The 16,355-nt window shown below is 37.7% G+C and overlaps 1 protein-coding gene across 4 annotated transcripts in view; it reads right to left on the reverse strand.

Annotated features, from left to right (window-relative positions):
* LOC117435483 (growth factor receptor-bound protein 10-like) overlaps positions 1-16,355 on the reverse strand; it is a 166,753-nt gene that overhangs the window by 78,602 nt on the left and 71,796 nt on the right. The gene's annotated exons all lie outside the window — the stretch shown is intronic.

Genomic DNA, 16,355 nt, shown 5'->3' on the forward strand with positions numbered 1-16,355 from the left:
GTATTTTACATTGACTTGTATAGTAAAAGTGAACAGGTCATGTCTTACTCAGCTATTTCCCCAATAGGGCTATTATCCTCAGAAACATAATGATCCAATTATTATTCATTGATGTTCACTATTTTTGTTTGGCTTGTTTCTACATCACATAAGCTTACAATGAGACAAAAAAAGATAGGTCTGCCATAAAGTATGTGTCACATTAAAACATGAAACAGCTCTACAACCTCAAATGTCATGTCAACATTTCTAACTTTTTTTTTCCTATATAAGCCTTGGGATGACAGGAACATTTAAAAGTTTCAATGTTTTGAATAATATAAAAAAAACTGTCTGGTACAGTGCTGTACTGTACCTAAACCAAACCACATTAATTTGAAGAAAGCAGTGTTGAATAGATTGAATGAGATCTTTTACAGGGGAGGAGAACTGGCTTGTTTGAGAATCAGCCAGTGGGGAGTGAAAGAGGGACGGTTTACCTGGTTAGTTTTATTGATCTGTATTAGTCCTGCATTGGGTCCAGTGCCTGTGGATGGTTGGGTTTGGGTCGGAATGTGAACTTTTTTGCGGTTCGGGTAAATAAATAAATAAATAAATAAATAAATGGGTCAGGCTCAGGTCTGAATTTGAATCACCAAAAACGTTTTTCTGTCCTTTCAGCATACTCGTCTGTAACCCTTTCCCAAATAATGTATTAAAAGGTCAAAGTATTTCCTGCACTAAAGCAGGAGGCGATTAGGGAGGAGTCAGCTGACTGAGCTGTGTTCTCGGTTTGTTTTGCTGCTTCTTGATCCTTGATCCTTTTATCACGTCTGCTTGGTGATATTAAAAATGCCTGTGGATGAGGTGAAACAAAAAGATAGCGTTGGGTTTATATCATGTAGTGGATAATAGTCAAGAGGTAAATCAGAAGTGTGGAATTCTTTTGGAATCATAGTGAATGAAAATAATGAACATGTGACTGGATACATTGCTTGTATGTTTTTGTGTATGACAGCCACAAAACTGGTAGGTACATCATCTCTGCAAAAGCACAGGTGTAGCTCCCTTATAACTAGTGGCATGAAAGGAATAGATAGGTATTTTAGAGTAAAGTAAGTATAGATAGTTAATATGTTACTATGTTAAAATATATCCAGGACCACTAGAGCGCGCTACCACGCTGTTATAGCCTATTGTATAAACTCAATCTGTGGAGAATGGTAGAGATATCTGTGTGTGAATGTGAGAGAGTCAGTCGGCACAGGCTGTAGGTAAAGGACAAACATGCGGGTTCGGGTCAGGTAAGATGGTGTTGCAGCGGGTTGCAGGTTTGGGTCGGGTCCTGTAGTCCTGTTATCTGCTCCGTTATTGAATCGTATTTTGTCATATACTTGTACTTGCTAGAACCAAAGTCATTGTATTTTTATCTTGCTTTTAATTGTATTATTACTTGTACGGCGATTCTTGAAATGTATCTTTGTTTACGACTGTAAGTCGCCCCGGATAAGGGCGTCTGCTAAGAAATAAATAATAATAATAATAATAATAATAATAATAATAATAATAATAATAATAATTTTATTATCCACCAAGACGTTAGGTTATTATCATAACACTGGTTCCCTGAAATAAAAATGTAACCATTACCGTATGGGTATTTGATTCCTGGGAGGCAAAGAGATCTATCTCTACTCTCCTGAACCACGCCCAAATGAGGCTCACCACCTCTGGGTCTCTGAGGTTGCTAGGGCCTAGGGTGCCAGTTTGCTTCTAATTTACGTACTGGAGGTGGTCGCTTGCAAACCAGCTTCTTCGTGGATTGCCGCTCGCAGTGAGAACGCTGCAGCATCTCGCCCACCGTGGGACCAAACACATGCCCTTTGTCCCCGTCTGGCACATGTGCCTGGAAAAGCCAAATCTGCCTACGTGCAACCAGATTTCTACCAATAGCCGATCCGTTGAGCTTGGCCACATGGAGCAGGTTCTTGTTAACCAGGCACAGCTCATCCAGCTGTTGTGGTGACAGCCTGTGGTTCTCAGAAAGGGACCTCAGCAAAAGCGACTGGTAGGCTACCAGGATGCTATTGCAGTTCCCTACCCATGAGGCAAACGCACTGGCTGAATAGGCTCTCTTGAGGATCACCTCATACCCGGCACTGCTTGTTAGGGCAAGCAGCACCCTTGGATAGGAGCGCTAAAATTAGGCGCCTGGACCAAGGCGGCCAGGCCCAGCTATTCTGTATCATGCACCCTATATAGGGCATCCATCGACCGAGAAACAGCAAGAGCTGTTGCTGGATGGTCCCAGGAAGATGATCTCAAAGAGAAAATCTGGGTGAACTGAGGTGGATATAGGAGAGGCGATAGGCTCATCGTCAAAAATAGACTGCCTCGTTTCGCCTACTGTAGGGCAGGGCACTTGCAAGATTGCGGTGGCCATCTTGATTAGCGGTATAAGCCCTGCCAACAGAAAGTGCTTAACCACAGGGGATGTGCGTTCAGACTCCATGTCCTAAGGACAGGAATGCCAGTTCCTGTTCGCCCACCTCCTTAGGACAGTATTTCCTCCTGGGACCAACCTGTGCCCGGGACCCAAAGGGGGCAGGTGACGCCGAACATTCCCGCAGCAATTCAGCAAAAACGGTTCCTTGGCAACTGTGTTTGGCTTTCAATCATCATGTCTTATTAGTGTCAAACCCAATCCATATGTTAACTTTTGTGACTATTTTACTTCCTGCTTGTATTTTCTGTTTTAGCCATGTAAAGCACTTTGAGGCATTGCTTTTGTGAAAGGAGCTATATTAAACAAAGACTGATTGATTGAACTTTTACATTAATCAACTTACTGAGGCTACAGAGGCCTGTACTTCTCACCCCTGTCTGCTCTGAGTGGGTATTATGCAATTTTCTATCTGTTCCTCTGAGTGACTTAGCAAAGCCAAGCCAGCAGACTTAACAAAGGGAGAAGGAAAAACAGTACTCTGTTTCTTCAGGCAATCATTCTGCAATTCATTCACACTGAATAGCATTTGAATCTCAGTGGCTTGGCATGTGGGTTAATGAGAAACATCTTCACCAATATGCCTGGAACGACAACAAGCAAAAACAGGCCCAAGACATGCACAGACAACTTTGCTTCATTTAGTTCAGTTTCTGAGGTCAGACAGAAGTAAAAAGTGTGCTTTATGCTTGCTTTCAGCATGGCCCAGGGTGTACAGTACGTTTAAACATTTTTTTTTTGTTTTAAAAAAAAATCAAACCATTTATTCATCCTTATGAAACCTGTAGTGTTTATTGTGTTCTTTTGAAACAAGGTTGGCAGCATTTCATTATGAAAAATGGTATATTTATCAAGACAAACATAATGGGGGCATTGCTTGGATTTTTGATTCTAACAGACAGTAAGGAAAGAAAATCAAACTAACAAGAAGCAAGTAACACTTCTAAAAATCATCGACTTTCGTTTTTTTCTTGATGGCCCTTGGACACAATGCTAATGATGTTAACCAGGCAATGCTGTGGTACTTCTTTTACCATTTTTACCATTTGTGATTTAAGAGTAATTTTGAAAGCCAGCAAAAGTACTCATTTTAAAAGCAATTGAAACAAGCAGAAATGCTAGTTCAACTTAATTTTACAATACAGCGTTATATTATTATTTCAAAGATAAACAAGAGTGAATAGCTTCAGATTGCTTTACCTTTTTAATGGTGGCTTAGTGGTTCTTACTGCAATTACTCAAATTTTTTTTTTATTAATTTTTTTTGGCAAGTCTGTGTTAAGGTGCTTTTACTATGAGTTCAGGAGCTCAGCAATTCCAGAACAGCAATGTAGGGTTCCTGTCCTGAAGCATTATTATACATTTAGTTTTTATGTACATGGTCTATATCAGGGCTTCTCAAACTCGGTCCTGGGGACCCCCAGTGCCTGCTGGTTTTCATTCCAACCGAGCTCTCAATTACTTAACTAGACCCTTAATTAAACTGATAATTTGCTTAATTAGACATTTTTACTCGTTTTCAGCTCTTACAGTTGCAGAGTTCAAGTTACTTATCAAATGTTATAGCTAACTTGAAATATGCAACTGTTAAAAGAGCTGAAAACAAGTAAAAAAAGGTCTAGTAAGTAATTGAGAGCTTGGTTGGAATGGAAACCAGATGACACTGGGGGTCCCCAGGACCAAGTTTGAGAAGCCCTGGTCTATATGATATTTATTATTTGAATTAGATGTGATATAACCAGGGACTCTATGACATTTGGCAATATATTATTATTTTCTACTTTTTATGTCACTGTTAGTATCGTAAGTTTCCCTTTTTCATCACATGTACCATGCCAATAAGGTACTAGTTAATGATATGTCAGAGGACTCACAGAAAGAAGTGTAAAGAATGGAGGAGAAACAAGAGAGAGCAGAGATTATCTAAGCGTGAGAGTTCCAAAATTCTGACACCCTCTGAATCTCTAAGATCGTTAGATGAGGAAGCAGAAATCCCTAGACAATCTAGTCTTGAAGGTCATACTCCCAGTAAGAGTAGAAGTACAAAATCTGATAGCCAAAAGTCAAGTAGTACACCTGCCTCCACCAGAGCTAGATCCTCTTCACCTAATTATGTGCAGCTGGGTGACCAGTTAGGAATGATACTTCTGTAGATAGGCGGCTCACATATTATCAAAGAAAGTGGAGACAAGTTGAGAACAAAAGTTGCAACAGCAAGTGGAGAAGTACAAGAAAAGGCATCAGAGATTAGAAAATAAGAACACCCCCAACTCTCATTTGAAGTTAGATTCAGGATTCTAAAATCTTTTTCTTTTCTTGTGCAAAGGAAGCATGAAAATGCCGAGCTAAAAAATAGCAAGACTCCATCAACTTAAACGTAGTGAACGTCTGCAATGTTCATAATGCAAATCACCAGACCCGTCTGTGACACTTCAGAGTGCACGTACAGAGAATTTCAACAATGCAGTAATCTAAAGCTGGAAGCACTTCACACATCCAATCGAAAACACTTGCAGTTGGGAAGAACGGACAACACAAAGTAAAGGAAAGTTAGGAAAAGACAATGAAATGTATGCTTCTGGAATTTCACAGAAACAGCTGATGGCAAGGACCACAATATGGTGTTGGAGGGTCTCTCAAAGCACAAGCAAATTCTGTAGTTGCACATACCTGATGACATACCTGATTCTGAAACAATTTTAAAATCTTAGTTGACAAGTCCATCTCAAGAGGATGTGAATAAGTATGAAGAATACTTACCAGATACACATCTGAAAGCTGTTCCTGGGACAATGAAGATTTATCAGGTAAGTGAAGGAAGATAACGTGGGGGATGGAAATTTCTCTCAGTAAAAATGTTGTGTTTGTTTTTAGATAACTGCAGAATCTCCTGGTGTGATTCAACACAGAGAACGGTCTTGTTATTGCAAATGCTTCAACCCCACCACAATCTACCCGTTACCAGCTTCTGCTGGAAAAGCATCAGCTACCAATTATGAGTGTGTGGTTGCTGAAGTAATTCCAGAAGATGTAGGGAGTCTGCCCTGGATGACACAAATGAAGTGACACAAGCAACAGTTGACAGTTATGAAACCGATCTGGTCACTGGATGTTGGTTCAATTGCCATTTGCAATGAATCTGTGAGGCATTATGTAGGGTACGTGACTCCTCAACCCAAAGGTGTAAAACCCATTCACATTCGAGGTCAGTGATGTAGGGGTTTTGCACACCTTCAATGGTAAATTCAAGAAGCTCCCTGTGCCTTCTGTGGATAGAAGGGGTTCCAAGTTCACATCCCCCCCAAGGAATGCTTTATTCATGTTGTTCCAAATCTGTTCTGAATGTTTGGGATTGACAGGCTTCCTGTTAATCATAACAAACATTTTCTTAAAGTATGAGTTAGTGATTTGATATGTTTAGATATAAAATAAGTATGACCCATATGATGTTACTTGGTAAAACAATTAATTGTTAATTGAATTTATATTTTTACTTATATATACACACACGCACACAGTGTATGTATGTGTGCATGTATGTATGTATGATCCAAAATATACTTAATAATGGTTTCAGGAGACATTGTTGTCAGTTACTTTGATAGAACAAAAAACTAAAATGTTGAATATGGTCTTAGAAAAAGACCACAATGTATTTCCATACAAACAAACAAATAAATAAATAAACAATATTATTTTATAATTATCTTTAGTACCTTTTTGGTAATTTACTAAATATGTCACAGAGGACTTTTTTCTTCATATGTTCCACTAATTCAATAAAAATAATCTTACATCAAGATGTTACATTGTGTCCACTTTTGTATTTTATTAAACTTTTGTGTAATCTGACTATGAAAATACATGGTAATGCCTAATTTCTCCACAAAAAAGTGCTCTGTAAAAAGATAAATCCCACGTTGTTTTTCGGGAAACGCTCAGCTACTCTTTAAATTCCAGTTGCCAAACACAGACTTATGAAAGAAAGAAAAAAAAATCCAAAATGGAGTAGGCTAAAGCGTTGTACATCACCGCAACACTTTACACAATTATTTTGGTCACTACAGTAAATTAAGACAGTTCACAAACATGAGTGATAAAAAATTAAACAGATAAAAAATGTTAACCCCTGGTAAAAATGACTATTGGTGTTAAATAAACTGTTATCCAGTTACATAAAACTGACAACTTATCATTTTTTTGTGTTTGATTATTAATTTATTAAAATACTAAAACTGTAGAAATGTGTCTAAATAACTTATGTAGCCTTAGCAGTACACCTATTAAAAAGCCACATTTTGGTGGTCTCATGACTGTCATTAATAATTAGGTTTCCAAACACTAAACAAAACTTAAGTTTAATGGATAACCGTTTCAACCAGAAGTCTTTCAATGTCTTCAATTAAAAGACCTTAAAGTTTTAGTTTTTCGAAATGTAGCACTATTGTGTTTAATAAATGAGGTTTAATTGCAATTTAAGACTAGTATTAACAATCATACTAGTGTATTTGAACATGCCCAATGGTGTAACCACAAAAAAATGTGTTTCTAACCACTGTGGACTTGTCTTTGAGCGCGAGTGTACAGAAAAAAAAAAAAGTCTGGAACCACACCAGACACAGCAGACTTGAACACAATGTACTACACCAGCTGCTGATGGACTAAGTCTTACTACAGACCCGACCCATGATTTTTTGTACCGGTGTAATTAAAAAAAAATAAAAAAAATAATATTATATTATATATATATATATATATATATATATATATATATATATATATATATATATATATATATAAGGAGGCTGTGTGGTCCAGTGGTTAAAGAAAAGGGCTTGAAACCAGGAAGTCCCCGGTCCAAATCCCACCTCGGCCACTGACTCATTGTGTGACCCTGAGCAAGTCACTTAACCTCCTTGTGCTCCGTCTTTCGGGTGAGACGTAGCTGTAAGTGACTCTGCAGCTGATGCGTAGTTCACACACCCTAGTCTCTGCAAGTCGCCTTGGATAAAGGCGTCTGCTAAATAAACAAATAATAATAATAATAATAATAATAATAATAATAAAAATGGCTTGCACACTGTATTTTACACAACAAAAAATTTTTTAACTTACATTCAGGGGAATGGAAAAAAAAAAAAGATGGCTTGCCTGTTGAAGCAAGCCTTTTGAAATGAGGCCTAAATACCATCAAATCTTGTTGAAAATCACTGAAATACCTCACATATTTTATAATACGTATTGAATAGTTGCTTTTCACCCAGTAAACCTCAATTTCTCACATGAATGTCTCCCCTCTGTAACTGAACTAAAAACAAAAAGCAAGGTCTTACGTCTCATTTTCATGTGACCTCATTAAACCAATCGCTGAATTACATTTATCATTGTCATTTTAGAACATAAACAGCTATATATATATATGGCTATGCTGAAATATGGTCTGAATGATGTACAATATAATGTAATTAATAATGGATTAGTAGTATCAATTTCTGTTTTTGCAGCCTTGGGCCATGAAAAGGGAGAATGAATACATAATGCATGTACAGATTTTTAACAGACGGTGGGAAAGTCCTCAATGGGGGGAAAAAAAGTGTAAAGATACATTAACAAAAAAACAAGTAATTAAAAAGGTTGTTTTAGAAGTACAGCTTAACTAAGCTATATTTAATTTCACACTGACAAAACAAAACCATTCCTTTTTTGTGGTTTTCTTCTATTTCACCAATTACTAATTTTTATTTTTCCAGTTCTTAAAATGTACAGTGACTCTTACTTCATTCCTGTGAAGACTAGGCTGTCCTGCTTGCTGCAGCATAGACACAGGTCAAGCATAACAAGAGCTGTACTTCATACCTCCAATAAGCTGATGCTGATTCCTGCTGTTCTTATGTCACGCAATTTCCAAATAATTTGCCACAACATATGCAGAAAAGTTTTAAAAACATAACTATCTGTTCTAGCAACGTTTTTTTTTTGGTTTTTTTAAGTTGTACTGTAAAATGACTCAATAGATTTTGTTGGATAACATGGAAAGACATTTTAATGCAATATAACATACGTGTTTGCAGGTTTGTACGCTCTTAGTTTTAAAAGGAGATTATCAGAGGAGGTATAGTAACTGGTAAATGTGAGATTGCAAGATTGCATTTAATTGCACTGACGGCGACCGTCTGACTGCCGGAATAAACACAATCGCACATTGCTGGAGGAAGCGATGCGCTCAAGAGATAACATAGGTTAAGCACAAAAGAACAAAAGGGCCACACCAAGATAACACTCTTCGTCAGTGTGAGCCAGAGGCAGTTTTTTTTACGACATGTACAGAAGACCCTCCGCAGGGTGCCCGGGGTTATTAAACCCACAAAGAGAAGGAAGGAGGGGGGCCTACAATACTGTTAACATATTTTGTCTTGTTGTGCTTTTGTTTTGAACTTAAGTTTTGGTCCGTGCAGCGCCTATCTATGTGCTCTGTACTGTTTTGCTTTGAGGATTCTCTTTTTGTTTCGGAATTAAACTGCATATATTGAATAAAACAAACCAATATTTGAAGGAAAGGACTCTGTGCATTTCTTTGCATCTAGGTCACATCAAGACGCAACTACTCACTAAGTTCTTCAGATTTACAGGAAGCACCAATACAAAGAGTTTAACAATTTGTTACTTTTGTACTTTTTTCAGGACTCAGGACTGCCCAATTATGACATTAACAACTAAAAAGGCTGTCAAGTTTAAATTGCAAAAATCTAAACCATCTGTAGCAAACTATGACAAATGTTTACATGATGGGCGGGGCTTTCTCAAGCAAAACAATACAATAAAAAAAGGAATTAAAAACAGTACTTCACATTTAGTAGTAAACTGTACACAATAAACGACACCAATATTAAATAAGATTGTGTGATTTAGTACACAGCATTCAGAAAAGCACATAGCTAACTTGAATTTAACTATGGGCATTTAACTAGAAGTATAAACTAGTATCAATAAGTAGTAAGGCAACTTCCAGTTGTTTGTCAAATTATGCTAAAGCACAGATTATGGACTATAATGTCACAGAGTCAGAATACGGCTGCAAAGCAGTACAAAAACAAAATGGAGTTAATTGTCAGCTGCTCAATGTTTATAATGTACCTTATACTGGTGACGTCACTTGACCAATCACAGCGCTAGCTCAAAGAACATTATCCGTGGTCCGGCAAACAAATAATGAAGTGCCACAGAAATACACTGACACGCCAATCAGACTATCAATTAAATCTTTGATCGTGTATATAAAATGGTAAAAAGATGTGCCTGGGGTACCTGAAACTCAGACACAAGGTATCCTGACAGGATTCAAGGGGTGAAGTTCATCCCTTTTCCGAAACCAAGGACTCAAAAAGAAAAATGGCAACTTTGGATTAAGCTATGCAGCCAACCTCATGACCAGCTGAACGTAAATAAAAGTTCATGGGAACAAGCATTTATTTGTCTGCACTAAGGTACAAATATATGTATTTATTAGACACCCAAAAATATTTTAATTATTTATTTTAAAGTCTATAAACTTTACAGAAATATAAAATTACTACGAGTCCCCAAAGTTCAAAAAAAAAGATTGTCCTTAAAGAAATTAAATAAATAAATCAAGGCACATATTCCTGGTGTCCCTTGTTTCATTTAGGTAGATGGATATGTTAAAATAATGTATTAAAATGTGATCTCTTAATATGACAAACTGTCACTATATGATAAGAACACACTTAAAAAGTAAGACCATAAGGATTACAGTAATACATATGAAAACGCGGGAAGGGCTATGAGTTTACAAACTCAAATAATAAGATTACATTATTCATATATATTTGCTCGACAATATTGTTTTTTTAATATTATGACAATTATGGTTTAAATGACACTTCTTAACTCTAGTAAAATATTTATTTTATTATACTTAATGATTTTCGTCACTGACTTGAGCCATAGCAGACCATGCATACATTTTTTAACTTTTCGACCACAGTAAATTACAGTATGTTAGGCGAGATAACTGTTTTGGTATTTATTCATTAACATGTGTTGCAAGGTTATGGAATGATTAAACATTGAAATCGGGGACATGTTTTGTTTGTAGCGTTTTGCTTAACTTTTTTTTTTTTGGTTCCATTAGGATTCGCTTAATTTACTACCATAGTGCTTTGTTGTCTTATCGTTTTATCTTCAGAGAATTACCCAAGGTTGTCGCTTAAATATCAGGCAAATACATTTGTATTTCACTTCTGTTATAAAAAAAAAAGAAATGCCTTAGCTAACACATATTAAAATGATTACAACACAACAGGAATAATTCAAATGTTATTCACTTATCACTCTATAAAACTCAGTTAGATTTCTTACCCGGCTTTACAACTATATTGCGTTTTTAAGTCGAACTACACACACACACACACACACACACACAATTATTTTGTGTGGAGTCTCATTTTTCCACTGTGAGCGGTAAACTGCAGCTTCAATTCTAATTTCTTGTTTACCGGTGCAAGAAATGTTATTGAGCTTTACGCTTTTTATGTATCTAGATGACACACACTGCCTTGCTTTCTGTTCCTGTCTCAAATTCGAACAATAAGGCAGAAAACTGGGAGAGAAAGTCGGCAGGATGTCAAATAAAGAAGCCTTCTCTGGCGTCATTTTGTGGTTTGTCTGACCTAGCAACAGTAACTAGGGTGGGCGGAGCCCCGGCGTAAGGTCAGTTATTCTAAACAAGTAATCTTATCAAAACAGAGATTCACAAAACCTCAAACAGTATATCCTTAAAATGACAAGTTACCTGTACTGAATTTTATCTTTAATTATTTGAATTAAGTGTTTAGTCCAACATTATCTATCAAGATTTTCATCAAAGTTACACTTCTGAGCTTCAGAAATAGTGCCATCAGAGATCAATTCAGCAAAGCATTACATTTTTTCAAAACTAAAACTACAATATCTGCCAGCTGCCACCACTTAATGTATTTAATTTACAAAAAAAAAACAAATGGACACATGGTTAGATCCGTCAGTATCTGATCGCCATTGTATTGATGGATGTGACAGTGTGAGGCTCAAAGCACAGCCTTCTCATTGATGAAGTTTAATTTGAACCCATTCTTTACCATGCCCCACCTGTAAAAAAGAGCCCCCAAAGAAAACATTGTACACTACACAAGACCCCACTAGCTGGTCTTAACACTCAAGCACTCCCTGCAGACGAGCCAATTACTTTACAGCAGAGACCACTGACGAGCACATCACGCTACTGATATTATTTTAACCATTTTCTGAACCACAAAAAAAGGGATTTAAAAAAGCAAAATACTTTTAAGTCCTAAAGAATGTATGCTACATAATCTGTACAAATATTTATTCAGTCTTTCTTACATGAAAGCTGCTGCTGGGTTTACAATGGAAACTCAATCACCACTGGAGCATTTTAAACCATTAAAGCTTGTCATGGTAAGGACTTAATATAGCTTTTACATACCTCAAGCTTAGTCCATTTTTAAATTACAGATATTTAAGCTCCTAAAATCATCCACACCAATACATTTAAAAAAACAGAATAATTTAGGTGAGCCTACTGTAGCAAACCACACTATACTCGGGTACCTAGAAATGTAGAAAAAAAGGCAAATACGCTTGAATCAAATTCATTCTTGCCAGTTATGTTTATTTGCTATCTTGAGCTGAAGACTGTAGCAGTGTTTCACCATCTGTTTGACAAAGCTGCCACATGGAAACCAGTTAAGGTACACAAGACTCATACATACTCAATAGAGTAATGGGAGAGCAGTGTCCAGGTCTTTGGCAACAGCAACTGAGGTACTGCAAGATCACTGGAAACTTGAGACAACGAGGATGACTAAAAAAGGAAGCACGGTATAAATGTGAAAGAAAAATAAAAAATCAGTGGGTCCTAACAAACCAAAGCAAGATAAGACAGAGAGCACACCTTGTTGTGTGTTACTGCTTACATGTGACGTGCTTAATGAACTTAATGTATACATTCACTGATGGGTTAATTTACTAAACAGTGGTATTCAGAAATGGTGCTGCACTAAAATCTGCATTTTATGAAGGCATACAAACTGTTTATGCATTTCAAAACGCTTGGCTTCTGGAATGCGACTGCCATCAATTAGAGCATACATGGATGACATGACAATTGTGACTACAACAGTAGCCTGCACTAATCAGTTATTGGGCAAACTAATCAATAACACTGAATGGGCACAAATGCAATTCATGCCCACTAAGTCAAGGAGCATTGTTATAATTAAAAGGTAAAGAGTAGTGGATAAGTGGTTCTACATTTACTGTGAGGCAATACCAACAGTGTCTGAGAAGCCTGTGAAAAGTCTTGGGAGATAGTATGATGGGGGCCTAAAGGACACAGTTCGTGTGGGAGAAGTGAGACAACAAGCAGTGCAAGGATTAAAGAGCATAGACAGCAGCGCTTTACCGGGCAAACTTAAACTCTGGTGCTTTCAGTTTGGTCTTCTGCCAAGACTTCTGTGGCCACTCACTGTGTATGAGGTTTCCTTGACCACAGTAGAGAAGCTGGAAGCGTTAATCATTTCATACGTCAGGAAATGGTTAGGAGTTCCACGCTGCTTCAGCAGAGTGGGACTGTATGGTAAAGGGTTACTACAGCTACCAGTCTCAGCTCTAACTGAGGAGTTTAAGTGTGCCAAGGTTAGATTGGAAATGACATTGGTAGAGTCACACAACGAATGTGTGAGGGAGGCAGCACCTGTGTTGAAAACTTGAAGAAAGTGGGAGGCAAAGGAAGCTGTGGAAGATGCAAAGACTGCCCTTCGTATCAGTGATATCATGGGGCATGGAAGAGGAGGCCTTGGTCTCAGTTCAGCTCCTCCTACATGGCACAAGGCAGCCCCAACTCAACGGAGGAAACTGGTTGTTAACGAGCTGCAAAAGCAGGAGGAGAGGATGAGGTGCGTAAAAGCAGGTTTCCCAGGCCAAGCAGGGAGAATGGACGAGATGGAAGAGTGTAGAACACCACAAGATTGGCTGCAGAGATCTACGGACAATGGAAGTAGGATCAGTTTCAGAGTAGGATCAGTTTCCAGTTTTTAATCTATGGGTAGGAGATGATCTGTGGTGTCCTTTGTGTTCATCGGCAGCTACGTTAAGACACATTTTGACAGGATGTAAGGTGGGTCTTAGCCAAGGACAGTTTAGTTGGCGTCATGACCAGGTGCTGTGATGTTTGGCCTTTGCATTGGAAGTCAAGCGCAGCACAAGACCAACAGGTTGCCATCAATTCCAGCAATATAGGACACACGAAGAACAACATTCCTCCATTCAGGGGAGCAACCTCCAAGAAAAGGTATTAAAACCAAAACTTGTCTAGGACAACTGGAAGCTGCTAGAGACTGGAAAATGCTGGTAGATGTCGGACAACTGCTTATTTTCCCCACCTGAAATTGCCACCACTAACCTTCGACCTGATATTGTCTTGTGGTCTGGATCAATGCCTACTGCTAGAAAATGTGACCCTGGGAACTACAGACCTATAAGTTTAACATCAATCATATGCAAAATCATAGACTATAATAAGGACCAAAATGGAGGAATATTTATATAGTAGCACCATTGTAGGAGACAGCCAACATGGCTTTAGGAAGGGTAGACCCCACGAAAGACTATAGCTAAAGATGAAATCAGAATAAATGGTAAAGTAAAAGCATGGATTCGTAACTGGTTACAAGCTAGAAAGCAAAGAGTTACATTAACCCTTTGCGGTCCTATGTCTGACCAGGTCCAACATTGCAACTTTCCCTTTCCGGTCCGACATCATAAAGACGTAAAACACAGGTCTCTAATCGTTTTTTCTCCAGAAAAAGCCGAGAAAACCATTCAATGGCCGAGTGAGACCGATAGGAGCCGGAAAAAAAAATTAAATAAAAAATTACCCAACTGTATAAATGGGTAATTGTATGTAAAAACAATTGCATGTCGCCCTGGATAAGGGCGTCTGCTAAGAAATTAATAATAATAATAATAATAATAATAATAATAATAATAATAATAATAATAATAATAATAATAGTTAACTATGCAAATGTGCAGACTTAATGTGAATAAATGCAAAGTCTTGCACATATGGCGCAATAACATTAGAGGCAAGTACAACATGAATAGTTAACGAAATAGAGGAGGCTACGTATGAAAAGGACTTTGTAGTAGTGGATGAATCTCTTCAACCAACTAGACAGTGCAGAGAAGCTATAAAAAAAAAAAAGCCAATGATAATGTTGGGATATATAGCCAAGACAGTAGAATTCAAATCTAGAGAAGCTATATTACATTTATACAATGCACTGGTACGACCACACCTAGAATAGTATGCACAGTTCTGGTCACCATATCATAAGAAAGAATGAGGCATTGGATAGAGTACAGAGGAGAGCAAGATGATTATCTTCATATGTCATACCCTTCAATCCTGGAATTAGACTGAAAGAGCTGAATCTGTATAACCCAGAAAGAAGGCGAGCCAGAGAAGACTTCATAGGAGGTATTTTAAAAAAAATTGTCAAGCTGAAGGGTATATTCAGGGCATATTCAGAAATGGGGAGAAGGAGCTTTTTCATGGAAATGGTGGTGAATCATTGGAACAGGCTACCGGACAGAGTTGTTGAAGCAGAGACTATTGGATCCTTCAAGAATAGACAACAATGCTGTATAACCCTCTCTGTGACCATAGTAAGACCTTTAGCTTCATCCCATTACTACAAAATATGTATTAGCAGATTAACAGAACGCTATAGATGGCTACTGATATTTATTTAACCCTTACATCCCTGTGAATGCTGTTTAACAGGAATTTAAAATGCTTTTTATAAGTATATATGAGCAAGTAACCACATCTTCTGTTATCCATCTAACTTAAGTAGAGCAATATTTATAAGGTAAACAAATTATATTATTAATAACTTACCCGCTGTCTCCCAAAGCCAATCTATCACCAGTGTCACTAAAGTGATCTGTGACATCACAATTCGCTCAAAGCTGTCGTTATCTCTGCTCTTGGCAATCGGTACTTTGATACTAATTCTGAGTCTATATCATCAAAAGGGTTTGCCCGGTCCCTAAAAATACTCTCTCTTCTCATTCCTTTGCCATATCGATGACGAGCTAGTAGTAGTATAACAGCTGGGATAGCTACTAAAATGATTTGCGATGAAAATCACGACTTGCGGTTGGCCTCTAGCACTTGCAAGTTTCAGGGGAAAACCTGCGACGTCGCAGCCCTGCAAAAGTTTTAAGAAAACACAAATTACAACCTGCGAGGGGTCTGCGGCAGCAATTTCTCACAAATCGCTTTTATGAAACGGACCCCAGTTTCTTGCCATATAACCCCCTCTAGTGTTCAAAATATACAGTGGCAGGTTATCGCAGCAACCTCAATTCTTCCGGAAGACTTAGCATCGGACCATGCGGTTCCCACTGTATAATATATCTAGGGCTTCTGTTTTTCCGTTTTTATTAATTTAATTTTTCGGTGCTTAGCAAGCCTTCATATTTAAAAAATGTTTTTTTTTTCCTACTGATCAACAAAACAAACAAAAAAAACAGTGCATTTGCTTTTGTCATGGGGAAAATGCAGTAAGTCATCTCAAAACATACAACTGGCAGTGCTCAACTTCTACCTATGGTATGCAAGGTTAACAACTGCCACCCAAGAAATTTGATATGCTCATTTCAGCTACAGCATTACAGAAATAAATTGCACATCTACCTGTCAGGCAGTTTTATTGCACTCCTACATGGGGGCAAAGTCTGCAAAATAGCTACATTTTTACGCAAACTAACATATCTGTTACCA

This window comes from Acipenser ruthenus, chromosome 3 (assembly GCF_902713425.1).
Source record: "Acipenser ruthenus chromosome 3, fAciRut3.2 maternal haplotype, whole genome shotgun sequence".
NCBI classification, from domain to species: Eukaryota; Metazoa; Chordata; class Actinopteri; order Acipenseriformes; family Acipenseridae; genus Acipenser; species Acipenser ruthenus.